Source organism: Periplaneta americana, chromosome 1, assembly GCF_040183065.1.
Source record: "Periplaneta americana isolate PAMFEO1 chromosome 1, P.americana_PAMFEO1_priV1, whole genome shotgun sequence".
NCBI classification, from domain to species: domain Eukaryota; kingdom Metazoa; phylum Arthropoda; class Insecta; order Blattodea; family Blattidae; genus Periplaneta; species Periplaneta americana.
This window is the reverse complement of record NC_091117.1, coordinates 108,132,028-108,152,171: the sequence shown is the minus strand read 5'-3', so window position 1 is coordinate 108,152,171 and position 20,144 is coordinate 108,132,028. Positions and strand designations below refer to the sequence as shown.

The following is a 20,144-nucleotide window of genomic DNA, read 5'->3' as shown; positions in this document are numbered from 1 at the left end:
TTCTAAATAATATGTGAAAAATTGCAAATGAGATGAAAGCACCAGGTGAATAATAATAATAATAATAATAATAATAATAATAATAATAATAATAATAATAATTTGTAGTAAGCCTAATTCTTTGCTCTGTACTATCACTCATTATTGATTTAATATAGACTCTTTCAATCGTAAAGATTTTTAGACGCACGAGCGGAATGTCTGCGGAACGGCAGCAGCGCGTCAGCCGCACCATTTTCTATGGCACACTAATTTATAGTGAGGATCACGTAAGTTCAGTTCCCAAACAGCAAATATTTCCGCCTTGTCAGTGTTGCCAACTGTTACCAGATATCACCACATGTAGTAAAATCACGATCCTATGTACTGAATGACTTCTTTACTCACCGTACTTTACCTTAATGTTGGAAGGTTATTCTAAATAGTTTCAATAATAATGAGAAATGTATTGCTATGTTCTATTCTTTTATTCCTTTACATTATTATTAGTATTAGCATTAATAGGTTACTAGACGTAAATATACAACAAAGTATAGTATATAATATTCAAGAATCAAATCTGTTCCAAGACCAATTAAATTATTGTCACTTCACTTCAAAGATTCCAGCGTACATATACTGTACTTCCTAAAGGTAGATAAATTAATAACCAATTGACTTTTGGTTGGAATTCGAATGAACTTCTGATTATCTTTTGAAATTAGTAAGGAAATGGATAATACAACTAGGCTAAAACTGAAATAATAATAAATCAACTTAAAAAATTATTTTGGTCCTTAAAAGCCATAAGTAATTTCACTTCTAGATACCTTTTTAAAGATTTCATTTGTTTGTAAATTGCTTAATAATGCTACACTTACACTTATTATTTCTGCAACTCCACGTCTGTCATTGAAAAAATGTATGATACATAACTGTGAAGTCTCTTTTTGGCTCTTGTGTCCTAAATTTAAATAAGAAAAAACAAATGATTCAAGAAATGTGAGCTGGTGAAAATTAAATACTCAATTAATAAAATAATTACTACCAAAAGAATATTTTATTAATTCTATAACTGAAATAATAATAAATCAACTTAAAAAATTATTTTGGTCCTTAAAAGCCATAAGTAATTTCACTTCTAGATACCTTTTTAAAGATTTCATTTGTTTGTAAATTGCTTAATAATGCTACACTTACACTTATTATTTCTGCAACTCCACGTCTGTCATTGAAAAAATGTATGATACATAACTGTGAAGTCTCTTTTTGGCTCTTGTGTCCTAAATTTAAATAAGAAAAAAACAAATGATTCAAGAAATGTGAGCTGGTGAAAATTAAATACTCAATTAATAAAATAATTACTACCAAAAGAATATTTTATTAATTCTATACAAAAGATGGAATACACAGAACAGATGGCCAGAAATCATAGATTTATACACAACATACAGCATGAAACGATCATCAAAAAATGCTTTTTGTACACAATAACATCTTTCAAACAAAGTGAAATAGCCAATAAGTTCAATAAATATTATGCTAATAAGTAATAACTACAATTAATAATTATCTACAAGCTGTAAAAGGGAATAAAATAGTATATTGTTGAAATTAGGGGGTTATGGTTTATTACGTGTATTTATAATTTTAATTACTTTTTCTACATTTAATTATATTTTAATTTCTATTAGATTAGTTGGTGGTGTGGTTGTTAGTTTTATCAGTGTACGTCAGACTATTAAGGAAAAACTGAAAGAAATATTAAATCTACTATCTACTTTATATAACAATATTTAATCAAGAACTGAATATTACTATTAATTTAATAACATAAGACCCAAAACATCTCCAAGTCCAGACAATACACATGCTGATTTTCTTAAACATGTTGGCAAACAAGCAAACTCACTACTTTTATCTTGTAATCTCATCTAAAATACAATATCTGTCTGGAGAAAATCTACCATAACATCAATTTTGAAAAGCAATTATTCAACTAATATCTTTTCGAGTTATCGACAGATACCACTTACTAGTATGATAGCCAAAATTATGGAAGAGATGATTTCATAGATTGAATTGGTTCCTGGAATCTAGTAACTAACTTTCATCTTATTGAGTTGACTTTAGAGAATTACATTCAACAAATGGCCAGATTTTAAATTTTAGTCAAGATATTAAAGATATTTTAAACAGAAAACAAAACAACTTAACAATTTTAATTTATTTTCAAGGATCATATGGCTCTGTAGATATAAATCACTTAAGAAATTGCAAACTTAGGGTGTCCATGATAAAGTGTTACAGTGGGTCAGTGACTTGATTATTTGATTCATTGTCACAAATATGTAAATAGAGACAGATTCATCTGGGCTTCCCACATTGTTGTTTTCAGGAATACATTTTCCAATATTAATGTCGATGGTCTAACTAAAGAAATAGATCTTATGATAATCTCATCATTTGCAGATAATATGGTTGTCTAGAACAAAAAATCACAGTCTACAAATATTAATAAACTGAGCCAAAATCCCAACAGACTTTTTGACTCTACTTGGAGAACTCAAACTTGCTCAATTAAGGGAAACTTTACTAATAAAACACAATCCCAAGTTATTTCAAAATGAATAGTATATAAGTTAACTTTAACAGATGATGTTAAGAAATGTGATACTTCTCCAGACATTTTAAAAATCATTAGAAACGATAAATGATCTGGTCAGTGAGTGACTACATACAGTATTTTTTATAGATGGATCCTGTTTACCAAGCCATAGATGTAGTGGTGTTGTAGTACAATACCAGTATATTCCCTTTTACAGGGAATTATATTCAAACACTTGTTTGCCCCATTTTAACCGTGACAACGCTTTTTAGCATTTTAAACATTCCGGTTATTGTATTGTGTTTAGTGAAAGATTTTAGATAAGGGTGCAAATAGCCATAGTAGCTGACGCGCCCTTTTTAAACGCCACTAACTAACTAACTAACTAACTTCAAACACTGACTAATTTTGATAGTGAAAATTTAGATACACTTTTAAGCTTACAAAATCTCCAGTATCGACTTCATAAATCTGAGAAGGCTGTCATACTATCAGATTCAAAATCAGATGTTCTTGCTGCAGTAATGGACGTAACAGCATGAAATCTCAATATTTTACAGTGTTTTAATATTTTAAGCAAAATGGTCGAATTACATCGATGACTGGTACTTCCGTGGATCCATGAACTTTATGGAGTGGGAGGTAATGAGGTAGCTGAAAGGTAGCAAAATTACTGTAAGGTTATCTACACCTGCATCTTACCACACTGTTAAAAGAATAACAAGATCAGTACATGACAATGTGGTAACAAAAATCGGAATGATTCTAAAGCAAATGAAAAAATTGCAATAGGCCATCCGGCATCTGCTCCACGATGGAGGAAAATCCTCAGAAGAAACCAACTAATCAGACCAAATGGGGGATCCAAACTACCCTCGAGTGCAGCTCTGAATTTGCAGGCCAACGAGTCTACCGTCTAAGCTACATTGGTGGCTCCACTAAAAATATGAAGTACATGGCACTCAGATTATTAAATTGACAAACCTAAACAATTATTCATCAGTTAAGCTATAAAATATAATACATAGCAAGCAAGTTAATTCAATTTAAAAGTATAAACAATTCAATCAGTTGAAATATACAGAAACTGATAATAAATATCATGCAAATTACTTCACATTACAAGCATAAACAATTCATCACTTGTGGTATACAGCCTACTATTTAATTTACAGCACATACAATTCATCAGTTAAGCTATAGACCTACAGTCTACTATTCAATTTACAGCATATATAATTCATCAATTAAGCGAAACAAAAATATAGTACAATACATAGTAAAAATAATACACCTAATTTAATAACTGAACTTCTATGAAAATCTACAGTGGCAGTACTCATATTATCACAGGCCATGATTGTCTCAAATATTTACAAAGAACTGATATTTCAGAATCTCCCCATGCCATTTCTGAAATCTCAATGAAGATATGGATCATTGTCTTGACTGTTTAACTTTACATAGCTTTCAATCATCTGGTTAAATATTGGAGTGCAAGATAACAAATGACATCAACTGCTGAACACTTGGTATCAATCAACCAACAACTTCATTACATTAAAGGGGAAAAAAAACTGAAAGAATTAATTGTATATAGACACAACACACAAGACAAGGCCGCTTCAGAACAGTAATTGGCAAGGCTCTGTTGTTTTAGGATTCTTATGTAGATTCAATTTCACCTGAAAGAAAAAAGTAGCATCTATAAGTAGTAGTAGTAGTAGTAAAGATAATAATAATAATAATAATAATAATAATAATAATAATAATAATAATAATAATAATAATAATAATGACTGTAAAGTATGGAAATTAATATTGCAATGTAATATCAAAAGGTGATTTCACACCATCAACTCTTATCATTTAGTACAACTCTTATCATTTAGTACAGCAAATCTATTATATTCAGTTGCAATCACCAGTAGCTGTTCTTTCCTCCATTTTGTTGTTGGCTGATTTTTCACAAGTCTGCTATGATATGCAGCAATATCCATGACAATAACGCATTGCCCTAATGTTCTCAGGTCAACAACTGTGTTTGCACCCACTTCTCAACTACAGGGCTATTCATAGCACTATGGTAGTCCTGACTTTTCTTTCAATTGCATGAAAAAATTAAATCAGCACCTGCAATAAAAATTATACCTGGGCATATAATTACGTCACATGAATTCACAGCATTTAAATAAAGAAAATAAAACATAACAAAACATAACATGACATGACATGAGATCCTCTTTGGTGAAAGGCTTTCCCACGTTTTTATTTAGTCACCAATTTTTATATTTTTGTACCCTGATTTAAAAAATTACTCTTGCCAAATTTATGTAAAATATAAATCAATATAACTTATCGAGTATAAATCCACCTTTCGTTCCAGCATCTAATCTTCCACCCTCATTTGTTGGTCTATGAATAACACCATTCATGTCACTGGAAACTTCACCTGGTTTATTTCATGAATAAGTGGGTGATCATACTTAAAAAACAGAGAGAGAAAAGCAATTCACATTGACACTCTAAGAGACACAAAAATTTTAAAGACAGGAAAACCGTTCAAGAATTTTATAACTAACCTCTAGTTATAATATGAAACTATTAAATGCAAAACATGTTGTTCCCACCTGAATTCATTACTAGTAGCCTATATTAATTGCAATTTCATATTCCACATAAATGTTAATCTATTTGTTAGTAAAAAATTCAATCACTCAATGTCTCACAATACATTGAAATTTACCATTCATAAAAATCCAAGTCTCATCCAAGAATACTACGGGTTTAGGGTTCTCACGCTCCACATTTCTTATATATTCTCTTAAAAACGAATAACATCACTTTCTCATACATGTGTATAAGGATCCCCTTTGCTCCATAGAAATTTCATCTCTTTCAAAATTTTTTTCACCGATGATAAGGATACTCTAAATAAATATGTTTCATAATCATCATTCATATGTTCCAGAACTTTTGCTGCTGTTAGTACTTCCTCTGTAACAGTAAATGAAAATTATGCCATATTTTTATACATAGGCCTATGACTAATATCAGAATTACATTGCATAAATCAACACAATAATTCCTGTAACTTCCCTACCTTTATGTAACTTGTCATAAATAAATCTCGCAATTGCATCTTTCGTAAAATCATCAGCATCAGTCACTGGATGTTTACGTAGTCTATGTTTTCCTGGTGTCACGAGTGGGGTCCCCTTGTGTGAATTTATCACTTTCGTGGCTGTAGTTAAGCCAAGCTGTAATAACAAACAATAACATAATACTTCTAAAAATTGTTATATCATAAAATTCATGCATAATACCAACATTTACAGCTATATGAATAGAAAATGATCAACATGTTAGGTTGGGTCTACGATAGGTTTAAGTAGGCTAATATTTAGGTAATTCTCCAGAAAAGCTACACCAAAGAAGGCATAATTTTATTTTGTTTAATTGATTTCTGTGATATTTACATAGTGATGAACACGTGGTTTTAGTGCACAGCCACAAATACTTTCAGCACAAAAATCCTTTGACACTTACCTGTATATTCTAATGCATTGTTGTAGTCCCTCCCTCAAACTTGTTACTAATTACCAATATAACATGCGAGAGGTCCAGGACGAAGAGAAATGGTTAGTTTTCCAGTAGTGCGTCCTCGTCCTCTCGAGTGTTATATCTTAACAAGTACTTTGGGTGGGGTAGCTTTTCTGAAGAAACACCATATTTAATATTACTTAGACCAGCCATTAATAAATTATTCAGCCAGAGTCAACGTTCCTATGCTTTATAGAGTATGTTATATAGTTATTATATAAAACTGAATTATTTTTAAGCACCATAACAGGCCAACATTCATGTAATATTTGCTGCAATATCAAGTTAATAATTACAATATGACTTGTATTTTCTTCGGCCGATGTGGCATGAAAACTGTGATCTGAACGGTTAATTTAATACCAAAAGAGAAAACTGGAAATTTACTTTCGTGCTGTTTGATTACTTGTTCGTCTAATTTGTAAATGTATTTAAGCTATCACCTACTGCAGTATTACAGTATCTTAAATGTATTTAGTTTGGCAATATGAAAATCACTGACTTGATTAAACATTAGGCCTAACCTAAAAATTTGTTTTGTTTGACCACAATCATGAAATTATTAGTGCAAACTCCTAAAACTGAATACCACTTTGAAATGTATGCTTAAGAATACTTACTCCTAATAATTGTCCTATTCTGGTTGTAATTGCTGTCTCCGTTAGCGTAATTCCTTCTTCATTATCTTCTTTCTTCAACTCATTATACACGTGAACTACAGATTTCTGAAGCGTACTCTGAATGCCACACATTTTCTTCCTTGGAGGAGTCACTGCAACACTATTTCATTTTTTTGACAGTGTAATAAAAATCTAAACACGAAAGAAATTCATTAAAATTTGAAATAATATTTCTATCCATTACCCACGTGCATTATCACGCCCAAGTATATTATATTCATTCGTACTTATCTGACTATTCTTGAATTATAACCACAACGCAACACATAACATAACTATTATGTATTAATATTAATACTAATATTAATTAATTATTAATAAGTTCGAATTTCACTATCTTCCAGTAACCGCTGAGAAATCTAGTACAATTTTAATTTCATGGAACTCCAGTACCGGCAAATATTGTCGATATTTGCCTCAGCTGCCAACATACCGGTTACAAAATCACTACCATTTATAGTATTTGTCAGTATCGAAATTCGAAACGAAGTTGGCAAAAGAAAATTCAACCTTCAAACTAGAAAATCACCATAATCCACTAGCATTTGTAGTAATGGGGGAAAAATGGTTAGGTTTCACCCTTAGGGTATCAAGTTACCTGGTCAGCAGTTCACACAGGACGGACAGTCTGCGGCAGCGGAACGTCTCCGCATGAAAGCTGCATCGCCCATAGCGGAACGGACGCCGCACGGTGGCCGCAAGTTCGCTATGGGCTATTGAATTATATTGTATCAATCATACGAGCGGCCGCTGCCGGTGCGGAACGTTTTTACTCACCGTGGTTCGTTATGAAACGCTGAATCGCCATGCGCTTTACGCAGTCTTTGAAAGCTTATTATTCTGTGCGTTACAACCTCTGCAATCTCAATTTTAACTCACAACTTTATTAAATATGTCGTTAGGACGCTGCCATTGTCCTCTACTTCGCGTCACTGCCCTCTTAACCACATAAGCTAATGTGACAGAAGTTCTCAAACTCAAAATGGGACACTGACTAATACTACATCTTCGAGACAAAACAACTCCCTCTCCTAATCATAGACCTACAATATTCAGTAATGTCTACCGAAAATAGAAGTTTAATTCTTCAATTTAAAAAGAATGCAAGTACAGTGTAGGCATTAACTCTTAAAGATTTATCAGATATATAACAAAGTTACAAAAACAGAAGAAATTGCAAAATTTATAAAATTACATTGCTCGTTACACAAAAATACAAAATTGCATTGTTCATTACTCGAAATATAAAATTACATTACCCTGCTAATAGAACTGTAATTCGTCATTTTTTTTTTCTGATGAATTAATTTCCATAAGAATTTTCTTATTATATTTTAAGAAACTAAAGAAGTTAAGACACTTATATTTAAAACTAACTTTGGTCTTTAACAATGCCTTTAATGTGAACCTTCAAGTATGTTTTCTCCGATATCCGTATTTTTACAAAAACTGTTTATACAGGATCATTGGTTGCAGGCAGGGATGAGCGAAATTCTACGTTTTTAGCTATTTTTCTGAATGAAAATTGTGTGTATATTCAATTCCTACCCACTTCACTTACGTGATTTGGTTCCGCATATTACGGATAGATGACAGGACTGGGACCCATTCTCAAGTTGCACACTACTTCGGCGAGCCACGCTGTGCATGATATGTATCTGTGGAGAATTATGTAATGTACTAGGGTGAATGTATGTGTAAGAGTTTGTGTAAGTGTAGTGTAGAGAATGGGTGAGAATGATGATGGAGATGAGGAAGGGAGAAGGGGAAACCCGGTACCTGCACATAGCCTACTCCTGTCGAATAGCACCAAGGGCGCCGCCAGGCTTAACGTCCCCGTTCGACGGACGAATCACTATCAACAGTATAAAATTTCTAAAATGGTTATATTCATTCATAGTGTTCTGCCCAAGAGCTGGTCATTCACTGCAAATCTAGCATTCTTCAATCTTTCCTGTTTTTTACCTCCCTCTTAGTCTCCGCATATGATCCATATATCTTAATGTCATCTATTATCTGATACCTTCTTCTGTCCCGAACTCTTCTCCCGTTCACCATCCTTCCAGTGCGTCCGTGAGAATGCAGTTTCTTCTCAACCAGTGACCCAGCCAATTTCTTTTCCTCTTCCTGATCAGTTTCAGCATCATTCTTTCTTTACCCACTCTTTCTAACACACCTTCGTTTTTATTCTGTCTGTCCATTTCACATGCTCCATCCTTCTCCATATTCACATAATGGTTATATTATAGATTTTATAATAATTATCCTACTTATAAGAGTAATGCTACAATGCTTTTACTAGTTTGCAAATTAGATGCAATTGTCAATCTTCAGACTTTCTTTATAAAATTATTAACAAGTTAGACTGTGTTTTAGTTTATTTTATTATGTAGGTGACATTATTTGCAACCAATATTGATACAGAATTTCGAAATTTATTTTTCATACCAAAGGCAAATACTGAATCACAATAATTGTTAATATATGAAATCGTGAAACGGAAGTGACAATTCACTGTCAACTACTGAACACAAAATGCCTTATGACACACACACACACACACACACACACACACACACACACACACACACACACACACACCGCACTCGCATTGGTCACGTGACTGCACTGTTGCCATTATTTTGTGTTCAACCCTTTTATTAACTTTGAGTGGTTCAGCAATTTTTTTTTATTTCCTAGAATCACTTTCATTCAAGATAAAAGCAATATAAGTATCAAATTTGTGGTAACTAATTGTCATAATTAACAACAATAGTGACTTCATGCGATTGGTTTAATAAGATGAGTAGTAGGTATCTAATATATTGAATGGAACGTCGGTGTTTGTAATATTTTACTGGTAGGCCTATATTGCTGAAATGCAGTAGTATAAAAATAATTGAAATATTCCGTCTTTGGTTTACAACCGTTAAGCTATAGCTAGTTTCCGTAACCTGATTTCTCTACAAATTTCCTTCCTCATAAGGACTTGAACCAGCGCACATTTCGTAACTCAAGTCCTAGGCATGATCAACGATGTTACGATGCTGTACAGTTGTCAAAAAAAAAAAAAAAAAAAGTGGCCGCACTCGTGAACAGCGAATATTTTCAAAGTCCACTTCGGGTCGTGGCGATGTTACACGATGCATGTGCTTGTACAAGCAGTTCCGGAACTATGAAAGTGTTCCATATCTGTGCCTCGTAGACCAGCGGTAAAGTGCTTGTTTAATGATTCAAAGGTCGTGGGTTCGGGCCTTCTTCAAGTTTTCATTTTATTTTTTAATCGTTCTTTAGCGATGTAAATGATATTCATATTATCATTTATATCCAGTTATCGTTCTTTATGGATATCACGTTATTTATATTTTGTTATCGTTCTTTAGAGATATGAATAAAATTCAAGTCATCATTTGTATTCTGTTATCGTTTTATAACGATATGAATAATAATAATTACACTAGTCAACAAGGTTTTTGTCACAAGGGTGAAAATGGTCATTTTAGATCAATTTGTGTGTGCTGATAGTGGATATAACTTGAAAATTTTCCATCACGCACCATTTAAGAGAAAAATTGGAAATCGTAAAAAAAAAGAATGAATTTACTAAAGAAGTCGGGTATCGAACTATGGACGTTATTTAGACGGTTACACAGTATATTCATGCGTTTTATATCTTATTGTTGCTCAGAATATACTAGAAGTGTATTTTAAGGAATAGGTTCTTTCAAATATGTGAGTCTGCGTTAATAAGGCGCGTAGTGGGCGATATATATCTGTATAACGTTATTGCTTTATGGCGCTAGACCGACAGAAAGCACTGAGCGGGTGGACTTTTAGAGTGACATAGATTGCATTTTAGGATTAGTTGAATATTGTTTGAGCTTGTGACAAGTTGTGTCGCTGGTTTTAAGTGTTTATCTTCGCGTTCATTTACGCTTTCTGAGAATGAAAAAATCTCGTCGTGCGTGTGTAACTTCGCCGGACAGCTTTTGTTACGTATGTGGAGAATTTACGGAAAAATCGCAGCGTCGGTCTTTATCAGATAAGTTAAAACAAGCATATCATTGCTATTTTGAATTTAATGTGTGTGATGAGGACAAATCATGGGCTCCCCATGTGTACTGCATAACATGTTACTCAAAACTGATAACATTGATGAATGGAGAGAAGAATCGAAGTATGCCGTTTGCAGTTCCAATGATCTGGCATGAACCGACAAGCCATGCAGAAAACTGTTATTTCTGTTTAACAAAGATTACGGGATTTTCAAAGAAAACAAGATCTAAAATTGAATATCCTAATGTTCCATCTGCAATACGACCTGTACCACATGGATCAAAACTCCTTCGCAATTGGAGGAATTGGTTCTTCCAATAGAACAAACAGATGACTTGGCTGAACCATCAACATCCTCTGATCCATCCTATAGTCCAAAACATCATAAAGAACCCCATTTAATCCAACAATGTGAACTGAACAACTTAATAAGAGATCTTAATCTCACTAAACAAAATCTGAGATTTTAGGGTCTAGACTGCAACAATGGAACCTTCTAGCACCAGATACTACAATTTCATTGTACAGGAAGAGACATGAACGGTTTTCGAAGTATTTTATAATAAAAAATTCTATGTGCGCGTATGTAAATATAGACGACTTAATGGAAGAACTAGGATTTCAACACACCCCAGAGGAATGGAGGTTATTCATAGATTCTTGCAAAATAAGTTTAAAAACAGTGTTAATGCACAATGGAAATACTAAATCATCAATTCCAGTGGCGTATTCAGTGAATATGAAGGAAACTTATACAAATTTGTCAGTGTTACTAGATGCAATCCAATATAAAACATACTGCTCGAAACTCTGCGGAGGTTTGAAAATTGAAGCCTTATTGTTCGGACTTCAGGGTGGATTCACAAAATACTGTTGCTTTCTCTGTTTATGGGATAGTAGAGCAACTGAAAAACAATATATAGTGAAAGACTGGCCTCCCAGAGAAAGCTATGTCCCAGGAGAACATAATATCTAGTATGTCTCTTTAGTAAAACCGGAAAAATTACTGCTTTCTCCTTTACATATCAAGCTTGGTTTAATGAAGAATTTCATTAAAGCTATGGATAAAGATGGAGAAGGTTTTGCATATGTAAGGAATATGTTTCCGAAACTCTGTGAAGCTAAAGTGAAAGAGGAAATTTTTGTTGGCCCTCAAATTAGGAAACTTTTGAAAGATAAGAGCTTCGAAAAAAAAATAAGCGTTGAGGAATTCCTTTGGAAATGTTTTAGTGGGTTTTTAGGCAATAATAAAGCTGACAATTACAAACAGCTTGTGCAAGAACTCCTGCATAGTTACAGAAGCTTGGTTGTCGAATGTCTTTGAAAATACATTTCTTACATTCCCATCTCGACTTAGGAGCTGTAAACGATGAACAAGGGGAAAGATTCCATCAAGATATACACAGGATGGAACAACGATATCAAGGAAGGTGGGATTCTAGTATTATTGGGGACTACTGTTGGTTTTTGTTCAGAGAAGGTGACTCAAACTACAAGAGGAAAAAATAACTCTAAGTAACTAAATATATTTAAAAAAAATCTAGCTTGAAGTCTGTATATGGTTGTTTACTTCAGTGTAGGGCTCCTAAATTATTTGATTTGAGATTTTAATCAATTTAATTTATAAATCTTAAAAAATTATAGTTCATTTGGTCCAGTTTTAAATTAATAAAGCAAAAGCTTATTTTGAAGGGAAAAAAGGAATATAATGCTAGTTTTTCTTATTGTAATTATTATTTATGCAGCGTTATTATTTTTCTGTGAAACGTCAGTGTATTTTGTATATAAATTTTGCATCTTATGAATTTATTATCACTGTTGTAATTTACGTATTTAGAAACGCACGAAAACGTTTTTTTAAATCAAAATATTTCCCCTTCTGTCACACAAAAATATTACGTGTTACAGATTTTTCACTGCAATTTTCGTAATCAGCAGGGTCGATTTAGTAAAAATCAGTTGATTTCATTTCTGTGACAGACAAAAAGTTAAAATTTGTTGACTAGTGTTATTATTGTATCTCCAATGGGGGTTAGCCCAATTTTACATATGTATTTTAGGGCTATAGTTTTATGCACAAAAAAACATAAGCATAAAGAGAAATGGAAAAGAAAATTAAATTAGCTTACGCGATGTAAACAAAACATAAACAATCCGTAAATTAAATAAATAAATAAATAAATTAGGCATTGCGATTGCAAAACAAATATCAGGTATTAATATGAAACATACAAAAACATTAACAACACAATTACGTAACACTTCTATAACACAAATATGCAGCTTTCCGTACCATACATCATAAATTAATACACAATAGTCACACAAACACAATCAAACTATAATTACGACATTGCGACGACTTCGAGCATCCCATAACTGACTCACATACATAACGAATCAAGCATCCGTTACAACACATACACTTCAACATAGTAACCACACTTTTAAAAGTTACAAATTTGGCTCCAAGAAGAATAAATAGGACACAGTTACTAATTACTATTCTTCTACAATTTATTAAATACATCTGTAATAAATCTGTGAAATTCCGATATGAATAGTATTCACGTTTTTTATATTCTGTTATCGTTCTTTAGCGATATAAATAATATTCAAGTTATCATTTATATTCTGTTTTCCTTCATTAGCATTATAAAACAATATTCAAGTTATTTATATTGTTATTGTTCTTTCGCAATATAAATAATCTGTATTTATGTAAGTAATTATTATATCACAAATAACCATCTTTCTTTGTAAAATAGGTTATTTTATTTAGATAATTAAATACGTATTATATAATATCTTATATTAATTAAACAAACCGATATTTATCATTTATATTCTGTTATCGTTCTTAGGTGATACTGTATAAATAATATTCAAGTTATTTATATTATAATCGTTCTTTAGCGATATAAATAACAGAAATTTAATATTAGGTTTGGAAAAATCCAGTTGCATAATACTGGTATTAGTTTTCTTGTTGTATTATTACATTATACTATCTTGAACCACAATAAAATGAAAAGGAGTAACGAGGAATTGAACCTGAGACGTTGACATCTAAATTCCGACGTTCGTCCGCTGAGCTACGAGGGCAAAAGTGTGGAAACATTTTCGGAAAAATTCGCCCAATCACACTCTAAGATTTTCTGATGATTCGTAGAAGCTAGTCCAGGATGCGGGGGGCAAAGGCTAATTGAGATTTCCCGGTCTCTGATCGAGTCTAACATCCTGATAGAATTAATATTTAACCCTTGCCGTGACTTTCGGTGAAGTCCGGAGGGCCCAATTAGTCAAATCCACTCTCCTCATCTCCACGATTGGGCCCCCTGGAATTTAATAAGATGCGAAAGAGATAGTGGTGTGCGGAAAGCAACGGGATGTTACCGCATTTAGGCGTATCCTTCCCAAGAAAAACTGCAAACATGAACAAAGGAAGCTTTTAATAGAAGAAGAAGAAGGATCTTCTGCGGACCTCTGGAAAAAGAACTAAGGAAGAGACTAGTGAAGTGCTTTGTGTGGAGTGTGGCATTGTATGGGGAAGGAACATGGACATTACGACGAAATGAAGAGAAACGAATTGAAACATTTGAAATGTGGATGTGGAGAAGAACAGTGCGTGTGAAGTGGACAGACAGAATAAGAAATAAAATTGTGTTTGAAAAAGTGAGTGAAGAAAGAATGATGCTGAAACTGATTAGAAAGAGAAAAAGGAATTGGTTGGGTCTCTGGTTGAAAAGAATAATAGACGACATTATGATATGTGGATCATATGCGGAGTCTAAGAGGAAGGCAGAAAATAGGAAAGATTGGAGATTGCCGGGTTTGCAATGAAAGACCTGCCCATGGACAGAACACTTCAGAATGCCTGGAATATCGTGTCTAAGAACAGTCGCTATTTGCAAAGACTAGTCAATTCCATGCCCACTCGACTGCAAGATGATCGAGATAAGAGGAAGATAGACTAAATATTGAATTGTGGCTTTTTGTTTTGTTTTTTGAACGCTTAATTGTTTGAATGTTTTAAGGCCGACGCCAGTAAATTAGTTTTGTTTATGCCACGAAAGATATTTTATTGAGAATAAAATGTTTTTTCTTTCCATTTGCAGCCACAATATCGTAATGATAAAGTCATGGCATAATATATTAATGAACCTGATGTTAATTACTAAAATAATCGTAAAAGAGAAAGGAGCCATTATGTATAGTTTGTCTCTCTCAAAAACAGAACAAAGAAGAACATAAAAAGCACGAGGTTGTAGTCGAACGCAGGACCTCATGAATAAGAGGCCTGAACGCTACCATTATGCTACCGAACAACACACAGTATACTTCAATTATAGCTGTAGATATCAGGCAGCGTGGTCCAACAACATGTAACATCGCCTGTCTCCTAATTGTAGCGAAGATACCCGAAGGGAACTTTGTTTCAGGAGAGCGGCCAATTTTTCTTTTGACAGCTGTACACTGAATACTTTGATGTCATCATTTTTATAAACAATTTAAACAGTAGAAGATGTTTGAAGAGATCTTAAGGTGATTGTGTTTTATGACAGGAATATACATTTATTGCGTAGAAAATTTTGAAATGAAGGTTATGTTCAGCAACAGTCTCTGACTTTCAATGTGGGAATCGATGGTGTGAGAGCTACTGCGGAAAGAAATATTAACATCCTTAATGCTGTTCCTATTTAAATGGTTTTTTATGACGTTTTAATTGTGATAAATCATTGCACCAAGAAAATGGTTTTATTCCTTGGGGGATTGTTACGAAAGAAGTGCCTTTTTTTTCAAACCCTTAATGTTGCGAATTTCACTTAGTGATTACAAGATGTCACCATATGGAATGATAGTGCGATACGTCACATGAAAACGAAATAATAACGGTTCAAAATGGTGGATGTTTCCGATATCCGTATAAAACAAAGGGCTGTGGTTGAAATTCTCATTGTGGAGAAAATTATTCCAACTGAAAGCCATAGGCTACTCGTCTAAGAAACATATACTGCAGATATCAGTACAGTTAGAAGCTGGGTGTCACTTCAAGAGCGGAGAAATGAACAACGTTGACAAGCCTCGAAGCGACCGGCCAGCAACGGCAGTGACAGAATATAACCAAAGTGTAGTACAGCGGTTCTCAAACTTTTTCAGCCACGGAGCCCTTTTTGAAGCAAAAGTTTCTCGTGGAGCCCCAAGAAATTTTTATGTTTTTAGTTATATCTGTCTATGTTCTATGAAGCATATTATACACGATGTATGAAAGTATGAATAATAAGATGTATTAATAATAATGTGAAAGAGTACTGGAGGTAATATTATTTAAATCTACAAAATGATATAACAACTAGTTAAGATATTTAAAAAATGTTACAATGTTGCATGTACACTCGAAGTTAATGTAAAGAATGTGCGTGTTTCTTGCGACAGAGTTTGTCACTGTCCATTGTCACAGAAGTGAGTTTGAAGATGTATATCGTCTTCTGTGTCCAAACAAGCTCGATTTTTTTTTGTAGCCGTGTACCTCGACAAGGCCGATTCATAGAGATACGTAGTACCAAAAGGCAGTAAGAGAAATTTAACTTTTGAACTAAATATCAAAAGATCCTCCCCTAACTAAGCCCAAAATTCCAGAAGTGGTTTGCTTTTAAATGATGCCAGACACCATATTTATAAGGACCTCATATTCTACCACGGTGAGGACTGCTGGTTTTGACTTCACTGGAAATGGATCTACAAACCAATCATATTTCTTTCGAATCGATTCCTGAGTTCCCTTGGCAAGTATGAATTCATATTTTGAAGCAAATTGTCAAGATGTTATTTTATTATTGCTATGAATGAGTCATTCATTGTTGTGTTATTTAATTCTAAGTTTGAAATAAATTATTCTCAACGCTTTCTATGTAGAACGCTATCTTTTTCTTCAGCGCTGCAATTTTGTCATTGGCATCGGATATAGTCTTCCGATTACCTTGTATGGATGTGTTGAATTAGTTAATTTATAAAAAATGTCAGCCGAGTAACATAATTCGCACAACCATTCCTGATCATTCAAATAATCTGGCAGCAAATTGTTTTGGTCATTCGAAAGTAAGACACTTCCGTTCAAAGTTCAAGTAAACAGGATGACCTTAAGTATATTAAATAAATTAAACAGTCTGTGCTTATCTAGTATTACATTTATAGCATTAACGTTTTCAGTACGTGTGTACCATTTTCAAATGCGAATGCCTGTTACATTTAAATAGGTCTGCTTAACTGTGGAATTGGAACATTCATGAACATCATTGATGCTGTTAATAAACTACATAAAACACAACTTAAGGATAAAATAGATTAAATACATATGATAACAATGGTTCACGTGATCACTTCGATGACATGTTGTTAGAGTGGTCGCTTTATCACGTGACAACCATCGCACTTCTAAGTGTAATAACAATAACTTGTGTAGGCATATACTTCCCATAACTTTGCACAGAATACTGAGTAGCCTACACTGCAAAGATCGTGCCTTAACAAAGTTGATAATTTTGATGACATTATGGAGTACTTGCATTAATAACGCTGGCATTTTTTTTCGGTGCGAGAGCATGTTGGTGTAGTGCACAATGACTACTTGTGCAGATTTTTAAACTTTCTTGATCCTTGTAACAGCGCCAGAAACAGGACCTACCATGGCCTTTGCACCATCTGTGCACACGTCAATGCAAGGTATCGAGTCTAATGAAATTTAGTACTGCTTGTAGAGGATGGCAATGGCTTGCAGAACAAAACATCTTCATGAAAGGACCTGAAAATTCGTACCGCACAAACGTCATTAACACAGCTAATCCGGCAACGTCCGTGGATTCGTCAAGTTGTAGCAAAAATTTCATTTGACTGATAGCGTCACTAATTGTGGTTTCATAAGAGTTTCAGCAAGAGTGAGGTTTACCAGCAAGAGCCAAGTCATGACTAATCAAGTACGACGCTTCCAGTGCTTTCTCGTTATTTGTCTTTTGCATGAGATAAAAATTTTCTCTGAAGTGCATGGAGTTCGTCAGTTTTTCTTTTAAAGTACCTAGTCTGTAGATTCATTTGTGAAGTCAGGATGGGTTTTGAAATGCCGTCTCTAAGCTTTGCAAGGAACATTGGGCAAAACTCTGTTACATATCTCACACTGTGGACGTCCATCAGCTAACTCAGTGAATCGCATGTCCAAATATGAATCACAATATTTTCGTTTTTTAATTCCTTTCAGTAGGCCTACCTCTACGCTAGACATTGTAGACTCTGAAGCAGGATCATGTTCAACATATTCCGAACTCAATCTCAAGGCATTCGCATTATCTTCTTTTAAAGTAAGGTTACAGCAGTTATTATGCCCGTTTAACTGAGCACTGGTTGATAGCTGATGATTCTCGGGTATTACGGAGTCCGTCTTAAGCCACAGTTCCATTTCAACGAAAGTTTAGCTAACACTTCTGCAAACAAATTAACATGCAGGTATGTATATATGTTTTAGGCAACATAACAGTCAATAGAATGTAGATTTCACGTATAACGATTAACAAACGCTGCCTGCTTGGTATATAAAACATAAAATAAATTTCGAGAATCATCGAGTACTTGGCAAGCAAGAAACATTGAGATAGTTCCAGTAACGAGTAGATCTATTATAGGTGCTTCCATCTAGCAAGAAAACTTAAACTATTTTCAGAGAAAGTATTTTCGCTTGATGGAAGTAGTTTACCTTTCTCTTGCTACAGACTAGATGGAAGCAGCAATTTTTGTCATCTTCATAACTGCCGCGGACGGAGCCCCTGAGAATCACTCGCGGAGCCCCAAGGGCTCCGCGGAGCACACTTTGGGAATCGCTGGTCTAGTATATACAGTCACGAAGCTTGAGTTGTTGAGGGTACTGGGAACAATAGACTGTGCCGGTACTATTTCGCATTGTCTGTAATGGGGCGATAGTAGCAATCCTAGTGGTTAGCAACTATCTATGGATGCATATTTCCTACATATTGAGCTTCGTGACTGTATGTACTAGATTGTGATATAACAATGATCGAATCGACGCACTTATCAAAGAAGACCGCCGTGTCATACATAACACGTGAATTGTATGATGTAGTATGCATCGGAAAACAGCTTCGATAGCCATCATTAATGAGTTTGATTTTGTTTTCTTCTCGCTTCCTTTTCTTCGCCCCTCCCTCCTTTTTTATTACTTTGATATTTTACTTAATCGTTTGTATCTGTATGCTATATAGTACGTTTTTGCTATTCAACTTTTTATATCTTATAACCCACATGCATTCTCCTATTAGTAATTATATTAACGGTACATTATATCTCAAGTGAATTAATCGTCGAGTTTATCTCGAGCAGTTTATGTGTTATAAACTGTATATATTCCCCTTATATTATGTGACTGATTTTGTTTATGTGTAATTTTTACTTTATTTTATATTCTCCTTATATTATGTAACTGATCTTGACTATTTGCAATTTTCTACTATATTTTATGTAATCTCTAAGGTATCTTCTTTTGTGTTGTTTTGCATTCTATTACATAATTATGTACCGTTATTTCACATAACTGTGGTCCTGGAACACAACTATGGTCCACGATACAACCATTCATAGAACTTTGTAGAAGTAATATAGACCGTTCGTAGATGCTGCAGTGACTTGACTTCAAACTACAGTACAGCATGTATATTATTCAAACATGGTTGAGTGGAAGAGAAGGCCTTATGGCCTTAACTCTGCCAGGAAAGTTTTCTACCGAAAATGCTGATAGACGACCAAAAACAGGCCCCGAAAAACTTTTATTCGGAGCTTCTGGAGTGTTATGCTAATGAGGGGCATAGTTACAGGATATGGAACCTGGTTCCACCATTATGAGCCTGAGACGAAAGACTCGATGGAATAGCACTATAAGACTTCACCACTCAAAAAGAAATTCAAAAGCTTGTCTGTCGGTAAAGTCATGGCGATTGTGTTCTGGGACAAGTATGGGATGATTTTGTGTCGTTAATGGAATTATCTATTAATGGAATTATTTTGGCCTTTGCAGAAAGTAAATAGACTAAGAGCGAGTTACTCATCCATCACTATTGGCGAAGTACGGACGGGCTGGGTCGCACAGATCAGATCGCACAGTCATAACACCGAACGCGGTAAACTTCGTCTTAAAAACACGTTCTTCCACACGTCTC

The 20,144-nt window shown here is 33.9% G+C and overlaps 1 protein-coding gene and 1 long non-coding RNA gene across 3 annotated transcripts in view; one reads left to right on the top strand and one right to left on the bottom strand.

Annotated features, from left to right (window-relative positions):
• KrT95D (phosphofurin acidic cluster sorting protein KrT95D) overlaps window positions 1–20,144 on the top strand; it is a 1,059,178-nt gene that overhangs the window by 142,830 nt on the left and 896,204 nt on the right. The window lies entirely within an intron of this gene.
• LOC138699504 (uncharacterized) lies at window positions 258–7,206 on the bottom strand. Its single transcript, XR_011332022.1, has 5 exons — window positions 6,811–7,206; window positions 5,691–5,847; window positions 5,334–5,584; window positions 4,513–5,072; window positions 258–4,272 (listed from the first exon to the last, which is right to left on the bottom strand). It is a non-coding gene; the product is annotated as an uncharacterized lncRNA (long non-coding RNA).